Genomic DNA, 18,272 nt, shown 5'->3' with positions numbered 1-18,272 from the left:
TTCTCTTTTCTTTTCCAGTTCCTTCCTACCTACCTTCCTCTTTCTTTCTTTCTTTCTTTCTTTCTTTCTTTCTTTCTTTCTTTCTTTCTTTCTTTCTTTCTTTCTTTCTTTCTTTCTTTCTTTCTTTCTTTCTTTCTTTCTTTTTTTCTTTTTCTTTCTTTCTCTTTCTTTCTTTCTTTCTTTTTCTCTGTCCCTCCCCCCTTTCTTTCTTCCTTCCTTCCTTCCCCAGTTCCTTCACTCTCTTTCCTCTCCCAGTTCCTTCCTTTCTCCATCCCTCCCCCTTCCCCTACTAGGGCTGCCAACCTCCAGGCGGTGGCTGGAGACCTGGCAACCCTAGCAATAATGTCCAGTATTCAGGTTAAATTGCTGTATTGGCACTTGGCTATAAATAAGTGGGTTTTGGGTTGCAGTTTGGGCACTCGGTCTCTAAAAGGTTCGCCATCACTGGCATAGATTAATTAGAAGGATATGCAGGGGAACAAGCCCATGTTGATATGCTTGCTATTGTATGGTGTCACTTAAGTAAATGTGGGGACAGAGTGGGCACGGGGGTTTGCATCTCATTCTCTGCTGGATGTTGCTGGTAAGTAGTTATTTAATCCTGGGTGATATGTGTAAGTAATGACAGGTCCTTCTACCTAAGGCCTGTGAGTGGGAGAGATAATCTATCAGGACATGTTGTAGGCACAGAGATCTTTGATACACTGGAGCAGGGGTCCTTAACATGGTGCCCATGGGCACTATGGTGCCCGCCTATGCCTTTTCTGGCGCCCGCCAAGTGTTTTTAGGAAGTGGGTAGGGCCAGGTATGGCTTTTGCCCAGCAAGGCTTCCGATTGACTATTGGAGATTTGATCAGCTGTACAGATTTTTTAAAATCATGCTTTGGCAGCAGCTGCCAACACAGCAGAAGGATCTACCCTGTGTTAAACTGAAGTTAAGCGGTGGCAATGATTTTGTGGCTGGTTCCGCCTCCAGTGGCAGCCATCTTTTAGCAACCATTTTGTTGCTGTGCCCACCATGCTGTGTCAGAATTTCAAATGTGCCCGCAGGCTCCAAAAGGTTGGGGATCTCTGCACTGGAGAAATTTCATCTGTAGACAGTGACCAGGGGCATTCTCTTACTTTCTCTGCTGGGCTGTCCTGTAATTGGTCACTTCTGGGCTGTTTTTACATGGGGACAGTTCCTTGTTGTGCCCTCATTACGACTCTAAGCGCAGAGGCATTTGTAGAGGCAACAGAGCACCCACATGGGGGTATCTCCATGGTATCCCCTGGAGCCCAACATTCCTAGGGTTGCCAACCTCCAAGTACTAGCTGGAGATCTCCTGCTATTACAACTGATCTCCAGCCGATAGAGATCAGTTCAGCTGGAGAAAATGGCTGCTTTGGCAATTGGACTCTATGGCATTGAAGTCCCTCCCCTCCCCAAACCCCGCCCTACTCAGGCTCCGCCCCCAAAACCTCCCGCTGGTGGCAAAGAGGGACCTGGCAACCTTAACCATTCCCCTGCTTTGCCACCAGAGTGGTTTTTGTGGGCTTTCCACACACACACACAAATGAGTTGGCTGTATATCACTGTATCATTGTGCATGTTAGAGTGATACATCTATTTTATTTTATTTTATTTTTATGTTTAAAACTGGTAAAAGGTCTGGCTGGGTGGGACGCTGGGTGTGAGGGATTATGGAGGGAAATGGTGCCAAGTGTGGGCAGGGAGGTTCAGAAATTTATTTATTATTTTCCCGAATGCATACCCCACTTTCCTACCCTCATAAGGGGCACCAAGGCAGCTAACAAAATAAAAAAAACATATGTAATAAAATCACATCTTAAAATCCATTAAAAGCAACAAAAACACACCATTAAAACAATTATAAACCAGACTTAACATACACATACAAAACCAGAAAAACAACAATTAATAGGGTTGCCAGGCCCTTCTTCGCCATCGGCGGGAGGCTCTTGAGGCGGAGCCTGAGGAGGGCGGGGTTTGGGGAGGCGAGGGACTTCAGTGCCATAGAGTCCAATTGCCAAAGCAGCCATTTTCTCCGGCTGAACTGATCTCTATTGGTTGGAGATCAGTTGTACTAGCAGGAGATCTCCAGCTAGTACCTGGAGGTTGCAACCCTAACAAACTATCGTGCAGGAAGAAGGGATCACTGAGTGAATGCCAATTGAAACCAATACGCCTTCACCTGCTGGCGGAAGATGGCTATAGAAAGGGACAGACAAATCTCTCTTGGGAGAAAGTTCCAGACCCTTGGTGCAACAATGGAGAAGGCCTTCTCCTGGGTTGCCACCCGCCTTATCTCACAAGGTATCAGTACTCGAAGCAGAGCTTCGGAAGATGACCATAGTGGCTGGGTAGGTTCATAAGAAATGTGCACCTTCCTGCCCATGCTGCAGGCAGATCTGCTTTGACTGCAGTGTTTCTGGAAAGATTGCAGCAAAGCAGGTTTGGGAAACCAGGTGGAGGAATGTTGTGGAAGCAGCCTTTGGTAGCACTCTGGCCTGGTTAGTCTGTTTCTTCGCTTTCCCATGTGTACATAAAACACTGGACATTATGTATCCTGCCCGGGGGAAATCTAAATAAATAAATGAATGCAAAAACAGCAAAGATCTGCAACTAATCCAACTCTTTGGCCTATGTTTAATGGGCATGTTTAATATGCATGCTTGCAAACAAGGTGTGTTGGGGTTTTCCCCCATGTATAGGGTACATTTTTATGCATATAAACCTTGATGCACCAAATGGCCCCCATGCGCATTCACCTCTATTGCTGTTGGGTAGTATTCAGCTGATAACAGAGTGGATCTGTTACTACACAGCTTTTGAATCTTGTCTGTGTTATCTCTGGCCTGAAGCCTTCGCTCTGGGTGCCTTTGGGCAGCTGTGGATTCTTGCATACTCTTCAGTTATAAAGTTTAGAGAATATGGACGTATGTGAGGGTGCTCAGGCTGATGTGCTGTTAGGGAGGATTTCTTTACTGCTATCTTGGCCAGGAGGCTGAAGATGGTTTTCATAATGGGAAGATAAGGAGGAGCTAGAAAGGGAGGTCTTTTTGCTTTCTCTGATCAGAGCTTGGGCGGGGTGGAGAGCAATCTGAAATTTAGCTGTCCACTTTCAATAACTTGCAAAAGCTTTTGTTGCATGGGGGATGGAGAGAGAGGGGAGCAATAGATGCCCTTTTGTAAGCTTTTGCAAAGTTGTATGAAGGTCCAGACTTCTGAACACCGGGATTTCTACCTTGCTATTGTCTGGTGTATGGGAACCTGGAAACCAAGATATGTCCAGAGCAGCGGTTTTTATCTCCTTTAATTCTATTTTTGTTCCTTGCTGACTCATTGCTAGTCCTCATGCATTCATATGTCCTTCTTCCACCCAGAATTGCCGCCCCTGGCTGTGTGAAGGCGCTGCTTTAGCTTCTGATAAAAAGAGCAGAACGCATTTGTGAAATTCTGGGCAAACAAGGGTGTAAATCCATCACGGCAGAAAGTTCTGACTCTCTAGTTCATTTTTATCCCCCCCCTTTCTGCAAATTGTCCAGAGTGGCATATCTGGTTCTCCTACCTCAGTTTATTCTTACAACAGCCCTGCGAGGTAGGTTAGACTGAGAGAGTGACTGGTCCATGATTGTACAGTGAACTTTGTGACACTGGGGGGATTTGAATACAAGTGTTCTGCATTTTAGTCCGACACACTAAGTGCTACACTACATTTGATGTTCCATACTGGAAGCTGCCCTGACCTGGATGGCCCAGGCTAGCCTGATCTCGTCAGATCTCAGAAGCTAAGCAGGGTCAGCCCTGGTTAGTATTTGGATGGGAGACCACCAAGGAAGTCCAGGGTTGCTGTGCAGAGGAAGGCACTGGCAAACCACCTCTGTTAGTCTCTTGCCATGAAAACCCCCCAAAAGGGGTCGCCATAAGTTGGCTGCGACTTGACAGCACTTTACACACACACTGGAAGCTACATTGGTTGAGTGGCAGGACATTGCAATATTTTTGCCTAAAACTGCTCAATGTCGCCTTCATTCTTCCGTCCTCCTGTAACCCTGTCAGGTTAGGGTTGCCAGGTCCCTCTTTGCCACCAGTGGGAGTTTTTTGGGGTGGAGCCTGAGGAGGGCGGGGTTTGTGGAGGGGAAGGACTTCAATGCCATAGAGTCCAATGGCCAAAGCAGCCATTTTCTCCAGGTGAACTTATCTCTAACAGCTGGAGATCAGTTGTAATAGCAGGAGATCTCCAGCTAGTACCTGGAGGTTGGCATCCCTATGTCAGGTTGAACTTTAGGTTCCTACCCCAGGAAGCTTATAGTCTGTCTTCTTGCTTGTTACTTGGCAAAGAGTTGTGTGCGCTGTCAGAGAACTGAGTGCCTAAGAAAATGAGTTGTGACCTGAGAGCTGTCCCCCTCCCGTTTGAGCCTTGCTTACCCGCATAGCATGAAGTCACCAAGTGGCCTTAGGGAAATCTCTCTTCCTGCCTTTGCCCCTCCCCCAACCACAATATGGATGTCAATAATATTGGCCTACCTTACAGGGCGGGTATGAAGAATGTTGAACTCTAGAAGTGCTATGCAGTTGCAGTACATAGCTACACAAACAATAGCAGAACATGTTGTACAAGCTTTTATATAGGAGGAAAGAAGGCAAAAGTGGAATGCAAAGCCGCGTGGCAGTTCATAATCTGCAGCACAGTGGACTGATACAGTAATTTGGAGCGGATTGCATGGAAGATCCAGCAGGCAGCAGGATTCAAACCCAGGCCTCCCACTCTGGAGAAAGAAACAGCAAACAATACTCTAGGAATGTTTGTGCTTGTGCATGTGGGAATGTCCCTGTATTTATTTATTAATTAAAATAGCCTGGACCTGGATGGCCCAGGCTAACCTGGACCTGAATGGCCCAGGCTAGCCTGATCTCGTCAGTTCTCAGAAGCTAAGCAGGGTCAGCCCTGGTTAGTATGTGGATGGGAGACCACCAAGGAATACCAGGGTTGCTGTGCAGAGGAAGGCACTGGCAAACCACCTCTGTTAGTCTCTTGCCATGAAAACCCCATAAGGGGTTGCCATAAGTCGGCTGCGACTTGATGGCACTTTACACACACACACACATGTTGAGAGGAGGAGAGGGAAGAGGGGCGTTCCTGGTATCTGGGCAGGGACTGCCTGTGTATGCGTTTTGTCTGGCTGTAATCTTGGTCAGCTTAGTTTGCTGGAGCGTGTCCAGAGTCAATCCTTAGTTGCACAGAACTGGGGAGAGGGGATTTTTCTGTTTTGCAGGGTGTGAGGTCCTAATGTTTGAACCACTTTTTTGGGGTGGGGGTGGGGATAGAGGTTGTAGGCTGCAGCCAGGAAACCCTGCAATCCTCAAAGTCCTGAGATCGTCCCTTCCATAGCTAGAACAGAAACAAACCTACTAGCAGAAAGGAGGGTTGGATCTCCAGGGCAAAGATACTGCGAACTAGAGGTGTTTCCAGATGTTAAAGGGCTGTACCATTTCCAGAAGAGCTGGAATAGCACAGTGGCTAAGAGAAAGAACTACACATGATGAAGTCCCGGGTTCAAGTATTGCCTTTTCCATGAACAAAGTGTACCTTAGTGGCTAAGGGCCAAACAAGAGCATTCAGCAGTTTAGCTACCAAAAGAAAAAAAAGAGTAGGAGGAAGGGGGAAAGGGTGGGGGTAATGCTTTCTCTCCCCCCACTGCTGTGTGTTTGAAAATTAAGCCGGTGGGGTGGGGGAGACTGGTATCATATCATTTCCCCCTTATTATGGCTTGAAGCAGCCCACCCAGATAGGCATTTTCAATCAGGGAAAGGCATGGGAGTAAAAAAACCCACACAAACCCCTTCCCCAGTGCCAGGGCCCTGATCCATCTCAAGACACTGTGGTGTCATAGTTAGCACTGTAACCAGACCCAGGTTCAAATCCGCCCCCTGCCAGGAAGCTCACCTTGGGCTAGTCACACACACACATGCTCAGTGGTTGCTGCAATGATAAACTGAAGGAGGCTTTGTCCTCTGCCCGTAGTTCCTTTCAGAATAGATGAGGTAACATCAAATCTATTAAATAAATCCCTTCCCCCAGCCCACTCCCCATCACGGCTGGGGCTTTTGGGGCAGGTAAATAAACCTGGCCATAGATTCTCGGTACCATATTTGTCCGTAAGAGACTTGCAATTCCATGCTAAGCAGGGTTACACCTTCCCCAGTTCATTGAAGTCAGTGGGCTTGGAAGGGGGTTACTGCTTCAAGTTTGCTCCCTGAGTTATGGATCGGGAAGTCCAAGTTTGAATCTCATCCCTGCTACGAACTCTCTGGGTAGTCTCCTTACTCAAACTACTTTCCCTCAGCCTCATTCCCTTCCTCTCCCCATCATATGGGGATAATAAGACGGATGTATCGTGCAGGGGTGTTGTGGGAATTCCAGTGCAAAGTAATAAATGTGAAGTGAACCAACCTTCAAACAAACAAATAAACAACCCCCTTCTTAAATCTGCTTTACAGACTTAAAAGTCATATTGCCGTATGTTTTCCCATGCGAGTACATGCTCAGGAATATGTTCTGAATAATAAAATGGCCAACTTGATGTTATTGACTCGATATGTAGGAGTCAGACCAAGGAGCTCTACATAGAAGCGAGCCTGAGGGAGTACTCCTGAGGAGGTTGATTCAGAAGTAAGTCCCATGTTGTTGAAAATCCTGTTCTCAGGACTGCATCCTTAATTACTTATGTGAAGAAGAAGAATTGGTTTTCATACCCCGCTTTTCTCTACCGAAAGGAGTCTCAAAGTTGCTTACAATCACCTTCCCCCCCCCAACAGGCACCTTGTGAGGTAGGTGAGGCCGAGAGAGTTCTGAGAGAACTGTGACTAGCCCAAGGTCACCCAGCAGGCTGCATGTGCAGGAGTGAGGAATCTAATCTGGTTCTCCAGATTAGAGTCCGCCGCTCATGTGGAGGAGCAAGGAATCAAACCTGGTTCTCCAGATTAGAGTCAGCCACTCTTAGCCTCTCAGTGTGTGCTTAGGATCTCAACCCAAATCAGTCTCTTCTCTCCCCCTGCACCTGTTCATTCTTGTCCGTGTGGGTATTCCTGGAGTGCAGGGTGATCCCATTCTATCTTCTCAGCAACCCTGTAAGGAATGCTACAGTGGGAGCTCTGTGAATGGAGCTCCTACTGTTGGTTTTAGTTTGAAAAATGAAGCACTGTGGGACTGATTTGGATTGGGATCACAGGGCGAGGGGGGAGAATGACTTGCGTCTCCCTCTTTCACAACACGTTTCTCACCCTACTGTGACATCTCAACAGTTGGTCTACTAAACGGATAGTCAAGAGATCCACAATTCGTATCTTCAGCTTTGTTTGTTTTAATTAGCAGCCAGAAGTTATTGCTTTGGAGGAAAGTGGCACTAGGAGGGAGCAGTTTAATCCCCCCATGCCTTTTCATGTGTAAACCTCCCCACTATGCAAGTGGCTTTCAAGGCAATTGAGAAGCAGAGGTGGTTTGCCATTGCGTTCCTCTGCAGAGTCTTCCTTGGAGGTCTCCAAGTACTGACCCTGCTTAGCTTCTGAGATCTGAAGAGATCAGGCTGTGGGCTATACCATGCTGCCTTCTCTCCCCAAAATTGGTATTACGCAAGTAGAAATATGATCCAGCAAGAGCAAGATTACACAACAGGTGATAGAAGAAGAAGAGTTGGGTTTTATACCCCGCTTTTCTCTACCGTAAGGAGTCTCAAAGTACCTTCCCTTCCCCTCCCCACAACAGACACTTTGTGAGGTCCACAAGTTAATGGTGCATTGTGTGAAGAAGGACTTCCATTTCTCTGTCCAGCCCCTCAAACAAGGGGGTATGAACCAGCTCAGTTAAACTGGTTTGCCCTTGCAACCTGTCCCAGGAATCAGCCTGGAATACATCAAACAGTGAAAGAGTGCTTCTGAACACCTGCAGAGTGCTTTTCCCTCTCTGCCTCCTGAGAACAGCACACATCTGGGTTTAGAGATGAGGGTTTATAATGCAGGGGAGGAGGGGGAAGAGAGTGACTTCTGCTTCAGTTCTCACTTCCAGCTGACATTCTGGGTCTGGGCAGGTTACCAAGCAAATACATCATTCTGTTTTATTAAATGATGAGTGGAAAATGGATTCGGTTGGGTGTTCTTTCCAGCCCTCTGTTCAATCTTGTCCTCTAAAGCCCTTGAGGGCCAGCTTTCCCACTCTTGGCTTATTTATTTATATTTCAAGCCACCCTTGCTTATTTATTTATATTTCAAGGAGCTCGGGCCCGTGTGCATGGTTCCTGCCCTCTTATCTTCACACCAACCCTGTGAGCTAGGTGAGGCCGAGAGATGGCGAAGAGCTTGGCTCCAGCGCCAGTACCTCGACATGCAGAAAGCAAGGAGGCGAAACTTTCCCCCTTCCAATTCTGTTCCCAAGAAGGCCATCTCTTAACTAAAGCTTCACGTGCCTGGTGTAGGGGTTACAGTGTCAGTTTAAGATCTTGGAGAGCCAGGTTTTAATCCCCCATTCTTCCACGAAAGCTTACTAGGCGATTTTGGACAAGTCATATACTCTCAGCCTAACCTACCTCACTGGGTTGTTGTTGTAGGGATAAAGTGGAGGAGGGGAGAATGATGTTGTAAGCCTCTTTGGGTCTCCATTGGGTAGAAAAACTAGGGGTTTAATTTTTTAAAAAAATTCTGCCTTCTGGGTGGCTAAGCCACTAAAAAGTTAGCAACCATAGACCATTCATTCATTCATTCATTCATTCATTCATTCATTCTTTAGACTTATATCCCGCTCTTCCCGGTCCAATCCTGGCAGGGTTTGAATGAGGGTGACAAGAAGTGGCCTCAACATTGGTGCACGTAGGATCCAAGACCAGGCGTTTGCTCCGTGCGCAATTCAGCCGCCTTGTCTTGGATGTGGCTACACCGCCTGTGTGGGCCCTTGCAGCATGTCAGGTGCCTCCACTGCCCGGTTGTGCAGCCGCTGCCCAGCAAATGCAGGGTCTGTGTCTTTAAGAAGGGCCTGGCTGGGGCTGGAAGAATCAACGGCAGACTGCTTTGCCTGAAGCCAATCTGGCTTGAGTTAGGAAGCCAGGGGAAGGGGCGAGCTGCTCCAGCCCCTTCCCAAACCCAGGCAGGGGGGGGGGAAGCAGCCTGCTCCGGCCGGGCAGAGGGCCTGGGAACAGCCTGGGCTGGAGCTCGCGACCCACTTGAGAGCCGGACAGGCGGCAGAGCCGCCCCCCACTGGTCTTCTTGAAGCTGCAGCCGTCAAGTATGTAAACTCATTGTTGCTGTTCTGTGGCGTACTGTGTGTGGCTTCAGGGTGGCTCCAGAGGTTTTGGCATCCGGCGGAGCACAGCTGCCGGACTCCAGTGGGCAGCTGCAGGACACCGCTCTGTGGCAGAGAAGGGAGGGCGCTGCTGGGTGTGTCTGCACTGGCACAGATCGTGTGCAGAAGGTATCCAGCGGGGCTTAATTTTGCAAAGGAAGAGGGGCTGTGGGGCAAAGCCCGCCTGGAATATGCGCTCCATGAACAGGAAGCATCGTCCCTCCCAAATCCCCAAGTGTGCAGTGTGTGATTGCTCGGTAATGGGGAGGGGTGGTGGTGTACGCTCTGTGTGTTTGGAGGCAGTTCCTTTAGTAGTGTTTCAAACCTTCCAGAATTGAAACCAAGTTCTGGGTCCAGCAGCCTGGGAGTATCCAGCCTTGGTGTCCAGTGGTTTCCTTCTAACTGTGCATCTGTGAGACAGAACTGTGGGATGCAGATCAGTGGAAAGGGTGCTTTGTAAAGAGAGAGAGAGAGAGAAAGAGGGCTGGGCAGAGGGGCGGATGAGCGTGTGAGCCTGGGCCACTGAGGAATTAAAGCCATGTTTCTCTTGTCTTTTAAACTCCCCCCCTTAGGAACTTGTTCTGCCTTGTGGTCCCCCAAACTCTCCTCTTCCTAAATCGGGGTGATGGGGCAGTCATGCCCATAAAATGTAGATCGGAGAATAATGTTGTAAGCCACTTTGAGTTCCCATTGGGAAGGAAAAGGGGGGTATCTAAATGATATATGCCACACCACCAGCTTAACCTAAACTGATACCATCCTTCTTTCAAAACCACACACTCACTAAAAGGAGCTGTCAATAGTTTTAAGAACGATTGACGTAAGGGGCAAAGAAAAGTACAGGGCTGAAGAGACTTGTTGGCGGCAGGATTGTTCGCCAGATCACTTAATCTGAACCATTTGGCCTCTAATTACTCCACTGGTCAGTCTTAGAATGCTTGAGGCAAAGAAAACAATTTATTCAATTTTATTTCTAGCTCACGTTTCCAAGTAGTATGTTCATAGTAGTTAGCCGCTTTGCAGAATGGTGGTGTTGCTGTTAACAGTAATAATTAATAGTAACAGCAACAGCAGTTGGATGGAATTAATAAAATAGCAGCACAATGACAACTTAACAAGTTTGCTGTAATGCTAAGCGTTGGTCTGGGATCTAAGAGACCCAGGTTCAAATCCCCAGGGTGACTTGGAAGCTCACTGGGTGACCCTGCACAAGTCAGCCTGTCTCAGTCTAACCTGCCTCACAGGATTGCTGTGAGGATAAAATGGAGGAAAGGAGACGAATGTATGCTGCTCTGTTTTCTTTGGAGGAAGGGTGGGATAAAATTTCACTGGTTGCACAAAATACAATTTCTGCATCTGATGAAGAGGGATACGGTCCAGGAAAGCTTCCGTCATGTTAAATCTCGTGTCTCTTAAGGTACCACAAAGCTTCTGGTTGTTTTTTTTGCAGGACTGTTTTGACACAGCTAACACTCTCAAAGCAAACGGTTGATTTTGTTAAAGCTTCTCTACGCAAGCAGAAGCTATAGTGGAGAGACAGTCAGCTGAAAGCATGCTGGACCAAACAAACAAACAAACAAACAAACAAACGTCTTTGCCTGGCATTGGAAAGCCAGTGATGATAGCACCAAGCAAACCTCATGGGTAAAGGGCATTCAAAAGGTGCCACAGCCAAAAAGGCCCTGCCCTGATCATCAGGTGCCTAGCTTCAGATGGGGGGGGGGGATCCAAAGAAGGGACCCAGTGAAGGGCACATTGAACACATGAAGCTGCCTTATACTGAGCCAGACCCTTGGTCCATCCACTCAGACTGGCAGCAGCTCTCCAGGGTCTCAGGCAGAGGTCTTTCACATCCCTTTAACTGGAGATGCTGGGGGTTGAACCTGGGACCTTCTGCATGCCAAGCATATGCTCTACCACTGAGCTACCTGAATAAGATTTAAGTTCAATAGCACCTTAAGGACCATCAAGATATTCCAGGGTATAAGCTTTCAAGAGTCAAAGGTACCTTCATCAGATACAGACTCTTGAAAGCTTATACCCTGGAATATCTTGATGGTCTGTAAAGTGCTATTGGACTCGAATCTTGCTGTTCTACTGCAGACCGACACGGCTACTACCCACCTGAGACTTTCAGATAGGTTTATTCTCTTGTTTATGGGAGCAATCTCAGGCTTGTGCTGATGACTTCACAAGATTCCTTAATGCTGCTATTATCTCTTTACACACTGTGATAAATAGTTAGTTCTCACAATCCAGGCCCTTAAGAAGTGATAAAAGGGTGGGCTTTCCCCCTAATCCTCCAAAGAGCTATTTAGACGTTTGAGAGGTGATTGTAAATACTGCCTTAGTGATTGTGAGAACACTCCAGTTTAATTAAATCTGAAACAAAGCACACAGAGAGAGACACACAAGCCTACTGGAACAGTTTACGGAAAAGGGAAGGGGTACAATCTGCTTTTTTTTTTTTACTGTGCTGTACCCATCCTGAACATGTGCTTACCAAAAGAGTGCTTAAAGCACATTAACTCCTGGCTTGAAGTGATCTCAAGAGCAGGTGCAAAGATTCTGATACATGCCTTTGTGAGAAGTGTGTGTATGTGGGGAGATGACCCTTGTGCTGGATTAGTTCTTCCAAAATAAAAATGGAGAATGAGGGGTGGCAAATTTCTGTTTTGTTTGGTGGCCAGGCTCTGTGCCTTCAGTCTTACCTGCTGCGTGCCAAGCAGATACTCTACAAACTGAGCTAGAGCCCTTCCCCTAATGACACCTTTAATGTGTCATTAATTCCACCCCTAATGTGGAAATATGCCTTGTTGCTTAGCTCATGAAGGCAGAGGAGTCTGGCCAGGAAAGAAGGATAGGAGATGAGGAACGGCGGTGGAGGGTGTGCTTTGTTAGCAGAAGGTCCCCGGTTCGATCCTTGAGAATCTCTACTTAAGGTCTTCAAGGATGGTAGAAAAGACCTTAGGGATACAAGTACTTATCAAAATGGCAGAGGGTAAGCACCATCTTAAAGATGCGTTCCCTTTTTTTCCTCACACAAGAGGGGATACCTCTTCTGAGGTAGAAGAAGCATGCCCTCCTAAGTGAGACAATGGAGAATGCTTCTTTTAGGACTATGCTTACCTTCTGCAGTTTTGATTCTCTCGCTTACTCTCACAAGACGGAGTGCTCTTTATTTATTTAGATATTTGTTTACGCTGCTTTTCTCCCCAGTGGGGGCCTAAAGTAACTTACATAATTCTCCCCCACCTTCATTTTATTCCCACTACAAAAATCCTATGAGGTAGGTTAGACTGAGAGAGAGTGGCTGGCCTACAGTCATCCACTCAGCTTCTGTGGTAGAGTGGGGATTTGAACCTTGATTTTCCATATACTGGTCTTACAGCCCATTCCTGAAAGCCACAGTGGCCGGGGCTGGTGTGGCCGTGGTGCTTCCAGTGAGGTTTTGCAGCCGCTGCGCAGGAAAAAAAGAGTTTTTTTAATTTAAAAAAATGAAAATTGCGGGGGGGGGGATCCCCATAGCAAACAGTGATGCTGTGCCACCAAAAAGGTGGTGCAGGAACGCTGTTGCATTAGGGGGCGTTCCCAGGCCAAAAGGGGTTAGGAAGCTGACTAACGGCAGCTCCACCTCCCTGGAACACCCGGGAATGCCTCCTGGGACATCAGCGTGGGGACTTGCGCCGGGAAAACACTGGCGGGAGACCGTGCTGGCGTCCGAGGGCCACGCTGCTGCTGCGGTCCAGGGTGGGGCCGGCTTAAGTGGTGCTACACCAGCGTCCATGCCAGTTTTCACAGCTCAAGTGGCATGGATGCTGGTGTAGGGGTCATGCTGCCTCCTAAGCCCCTTCGGGGGGCCCTTCAGGAATGCACTGTTACTCTCCAACCACTGCACCACACTGGCTCATCTCTCTAAGACGGAAGAGGCGTTCTGTCCTGTGTGAGAGCTTGGGGAATGCCTCTTTTACCATGATAGCTTCCCATGAAACATCTATCTAAAAAATGTATTCCTTTGTAATTCACAGCACTAATTTCTTACTCATATGCAAATAGAAGTGATCAATCTATTAAGATGATAAATTGATTAAGGTTTACAAAAAAGGATGACATCTGTACAACTCTAGCTGACAGTAGTGCTTGTGATTTCCACTTTTATCCCACCAAACAGGTGTGATGACTAGGGTTGCCAACTGCCAGGTGGCGGCTAGAGATCTCCCGCTATTACATCTGATCTCCAGGCGACAGAGATCAGTTCACCTGGAGAAAATGGCCACTTTGGAAGGTGGACTGTACGGCATTATACCCCATTGAAGTCTCTCCCCAAACCCTCCTCCTCAGACTCCACCCCAAAATCTCCAGGTATTTCCCAACCAGGAGCAGGCAACCCTAGTGATGACCCCTATTAATTAGTAACTCCTGGATATAATGGTGAGGTGTCTTGAAAACGGAAGGGGGATAATTAAAGGGAGAAGGAGAAACCTCTGGGATCTCTTTGGCTTAGCCTTACCAGAAGACCGAGCTGAATTTAAACACAGTTTAAGGCTTCAGATTATGAGGGGCTTCCAGATACAAAAAGCGTACTAAGTTACTTAATTTTGGTAATGCTAGAGGCCTGAAACTTGGCAGAGTTAGGGCCTCAGCGTGTCTTAATCCAGCCCTGCCAGAAAGTCATCTTCTGAACAAAGTTTGTGCGCTCGGAGAAATCGGAAGAAGCCTGATTGAGTTGGAGGGTGTTGTTATGACTTATCTCAAATTAACAAAACATCCTGGTTTTAAGAGAAACCACCCCCAGCTCAAACCACTCTGTATTGGTATACAGAAGGGTGCAGCCCCCCTGCCCCCTTTATGTGGGTGTTGGGGAGGGGCAGAGGGAACCCTCTCGACGGACAGAAATAGCTCATGGAAAAGGCATCGCAGCATCTGGACAATTTATTTTGGGCGGGTCACTTGTGTGAGAAATTGCACATTAAGCAGGCAAGGAAGGTGTTAATCAGTACAAGCTGTAAAATACAGAGGGTTTCCCCCCCCTTCTGTTTTTCCCCTCCTTCTCTCTGCAACCATCTGTTTCCAGTCCTTCTTCTTGCTTCTATTTGAATCCTAGGCCTTGACAAATAAAATTCTATCTGGGCAGACTGCAAACACGTTCCAAGGGTTGCAACCTACTGGGGGTGGGGGTGTTGAATGGTGGTTAAGCTGCTAAGCAGGGACAAGGTAAAGATTTGGGGGGGGGGGATATTCTGCTGGCCAGAGGTGGGGCTTTGGGGCTAACCTGCCTTTGGTTAAACCTGACTTCCTGTAAAGCGGGTGTGTGTGTGTGTGTTCCGACTCTTCCAGAGAGTCCTGTTGGTCCTTGGAAACTTGTCAAGCTCTTCCCAGTGGAAAAAGAAGTTACCAGTGGAAAAGCTATCTGGAAAGAGGCCTCATCCACCCCTCCTGATCTTCTCATGCGGCGCACGGCCCCAGCGGTGTGTCATAGTCTAGTTTTGGCCAGCCTGTCTCAAAAAAGGGATACTGTAGAGCCGGAAAGGGTACCGGAAAAGGGAGTGCGAGCTTTTTTAAAGTTTAGCTGCACAATGATGACTAAAACGGGACCTGATGGTTCAGGAAAATGTATCAATAGTGTGGAGAAAAGGGATAGAGCGTACGTTTCTTTCCAGTAATGCTATAAAAGAAACACAAAGAAATCGGTGGGCCGTAGATCTAGTACAGGGAAATATTTCTTCACACAGCACATAATCAATGTATGTGATCTGCTGCTGCAAGATTATTAGGGTTGCCAACCTCCAGGCACTAACTGGAGATCTTCTGCTATTACAACTGATTTCCAGCCGATAGAGATCAGTTTACCTGGAGAAAATGGCTGCTTTGGCAATTGGACTATGGCATTGATGTCCCTCCCCTCCCCAAACCCCGCCCTCCTTAGGCTCCACCCCAAAAACCTCCCGCCAGTTGCAAGGAGGGACTTGGCAACCCTAAAGATTATAGTCATGGCCACTAGTTTCGATGGCTTTGACAAGGGGCTGCCCAAGTTCGTGGAAGATAATTATATCAACAGCTGTTAGCCATGAGGGTTCAGTGGAACCTCCATCTTCAGAAGCGGTATATCTGTGTATACCAACCAGTTGCTGAGAGACAACCAGCAAGGCATGGCTATTGCTTTCATGTCCTGCTCATAGGCTTCCTAGAGGTGTCTAGCCAGTTACTATGGGAAACATGATTCTGGACTCTATGAAACTTTGGTCTGGTCTAATAGGACCCTTCTGGGGTTCTTATGAAAGGTGCATCCTCAGCTCACACAAGCCCTCGTATGATTCCCTTCGAATACTCCCTACGTGACACCAGAGACTGCGTGTCCCAGAATCCTTTGCATTTGTCTAATAACTTGTAGCTGCTCCAAAATTTTACGTAATAGTAGTAACAACAAAGCCCTGACCTGGATAGCCCAGGCTAGCCTGGTCTCGTCAGATCTCAGAAGCTAAGCAGGGTCAGCCCTGGTTAGTATTTGGATGGGAGACCACCGAGGAATACCAGGGTTGCTGTGCAGAGGAAGGCACTGGCAAACCACCTCTGTTAGTCTCTTGCCATGAAAACCCCAAAAGGGGTTGCCATAAGTCGGCTGCGACTTGACGGCACTTTACACACACAGTAACAACAAAGGTTCAAATAAGTTGCAAAACATGTATTACGGCATACAAATAATGAGCAAACACAAAAAAACAAAAGTGTTGATAATATAACACAGAACCACAGCAGCCCACAGCCATCTACACTACATGTGTTGATTGAATTTATGGCTTCATTGTCTCATATTACCTATGTGTCATAAAAGATAATTACCTCATTTCTGATTATAGCTACAGTTACAGTCTGAAGAAGGATATCAAAATTGGATACTAGCTGGCAAACCTGGCACTGTTGTGGTTCTGTGTTATATTATCAACGTTTTTGTTTTTTTGCATTTGCTCATTATTTGTATACTGTAATACATGTTTTGCAACTTATTTGAACCTTTGTTGTTACTACTATTTCGTTAAATTTTGGAGTAGCTACAAGTTATTAGATAAACTCCTTGTAACCTCTGGTGCTTTGCACATTTTTTTCTGACTACTATCAGAGGTTTCTCCCCCTTCTTTCCCCCCAGAATCCTTTGCAACACACAGATCTTGGGTAACAGATGTGTGCAGGTTCCTGAATAGGCAGTTCAGTGTGCAAAGTAGCCTTTGAAGGCAGAATGTTGGAAACCCATTAAAAATCCTACTGCAACCACCTTATTTACTGGCAGGTCTTCAGGCAAGAAGCCTACTTCATCATCGCATTGCTATGGTAGGGAAAGCAGCACCTGTTGAATGGCTGCGCAGATATTAAAAAGACACTGCTGCCCTGCAAGATCAGGTGGCAGTCCAAGCCATGCCTATAACTCCATGGGGACCCAGTGAAATTCCTGCTTCTGCTCCCCCACAGAGATCTGGGGCCAGACCCAGTGCAGACTGGCTCAAGCACAGAGGTCAAGGGTGTGATTCTGGGCTGTGTTTGGACATGTCTCGCCATTCATACATCTTAATCCCTTGAGCCTTGTCTGTGCCCTGAACATGGCCCTGTGTCTGTGTGCCAGTGGCAGAGCTCACTGTTGCTTGGGCTGCGGATTTTCGGCTGCTGCCCCCGTCAAGACAGGCAGTGTTGCCTTGTGTGGTGTTGCCGGTGTCATGAGGCTGCCTGGCTGGGTGGTTGGGCTTGCACACCCCTGGAAAGATGTGCTCCTGTCTCAGTCGAGGAGGAAACTTCTCTGCCAAGGGATGCTAAGTACCGATCCAATTTGCTCCTGTTTCCATAGCAACTTCCCAGTGCTTTCTGGTACTCCATCTTCTTAACACAAATGATGGTGGGGAATTGGCCTCAATGAACAAAGCACCAAAAGCAGTTTCTTCCTCCCCCCAACTATGTTCAGGCTCTGAAAAAAAAAGTAGATGCCTTCCCAGATGCAGCCTGAGCACCTCCAAGTTGCCCCCGTGAAGGAGGACCCAACTCCTTCCTTTCCCTCTGCTTTTATATGCTGATACATGCTGGGGTCTTTGCTGCCTCCCACAACCAGACCCCTCCCCTTTCATATGTCAAAGAAGATTTGATGAATTTTAGTGCTTGGGGAAAATGGCAAGTGAATAAGTGGTCCGTACAGAGAAGGTAAATGAATCCAGGTGCTTTGCATGTCTGTCTCCTGCATAGACTCTCTCCTGTAGTTCCAGTCCAGGGGTTCTTTAGCATCACCTTCCTTCCTCTATTTTATGTGATTAATTTTCTGCATTAGCTTGGCTTGCGGCGATTCAGTTTGAGGGGAGGGGGTGCCAGATATGCTGATTCAGCACTCCTGACATAGTCTGCAAGCCACCTGGGGACTGTGCCAGTCTTTATCCCAGTACTTGCCAGTACAGAGATAGATATGGAATCTGCAGAGAAATAATGGGTCTAAATGAGAAACTGGCCGGAGATTGTCACCCCAAAGCCTATGCTAAATCTCACATCACACGAACACATGAAGCTGCCTTATACTGAATTAGACCCTTGGTCCATCCAAGTCAGTATTGTCTACTCAGACTGGCAGCGGCTCTCTATGGTCTCAAACAGGGGTCCTTCACATCACCTACTTTCCTTTAACTGGAGATGCTGGGGATTGAACCTGGGACCTTCTGCATGTGAAGCAGATGCTCTACCACTGAGCCACAGCCCCTCCCCTAGCCAACATCCAACTAAGCAGGAAGCTGATCCAGTCTTAAAGACATGATCTCTGGCCATGCCACACTGAACAGAGCCGGTGTGGCATATGGGTTAGAATGTGGGGCTAGGATTTGGGAGAGCCAGACTCGAGTCCCTCCTCTGCCATGGAAGCTTGCTGGCTGACCTCAGGCGTGTCACTCTCAGCCTTATCTGCCTCACAGTGTG

The 18,272-nt window shown here is 47.5% G+C and overlaps 1 protein-coding gene and 1 non-coding gene across 2 annotated transcripts in view; one reads left to right on the top strand and one right to left on the bottom strand.

Moving 5' to 3' along the window:
* NHSL2 (NHS like 2) overlaps positions 1-18,272 on the top strand; it is a 142,325-nt gene that overhangs the window by 62,939 nt on the left and 61,114 nt on the right. The window lies entirely within an intron of this gene.
* TRNAV-CAC (transfer RNA valine (anticodon CAC)) lies at positions 17,989-18,060 on the bottom strand. Its single transcript has one exon. It is a non-coding gene; the product is annotated as a tRNA-Val (tRNA).

The sequence above is a fragment of the Euleptes europaea genome, chromosome 13 (assembly GCF_029931775.1).
Source record: "Euleptes europaea isolate rEulEur1 chromosome 13, rEulEur1.hap1, whole genome shotgun sequence".
Classification (NCBI taxonomy): Eukaryota; Metazoa; Chordata; class Lepidosauria; order Squamata; family Sphaerodactylidae; genus Euleptes; species Euleptes europaea.
The sequence above is the reverse complement of the archived record's forward strand: the minus strand, read 5'-3'. Positions and strand labels throughout refer to the sequence as shown.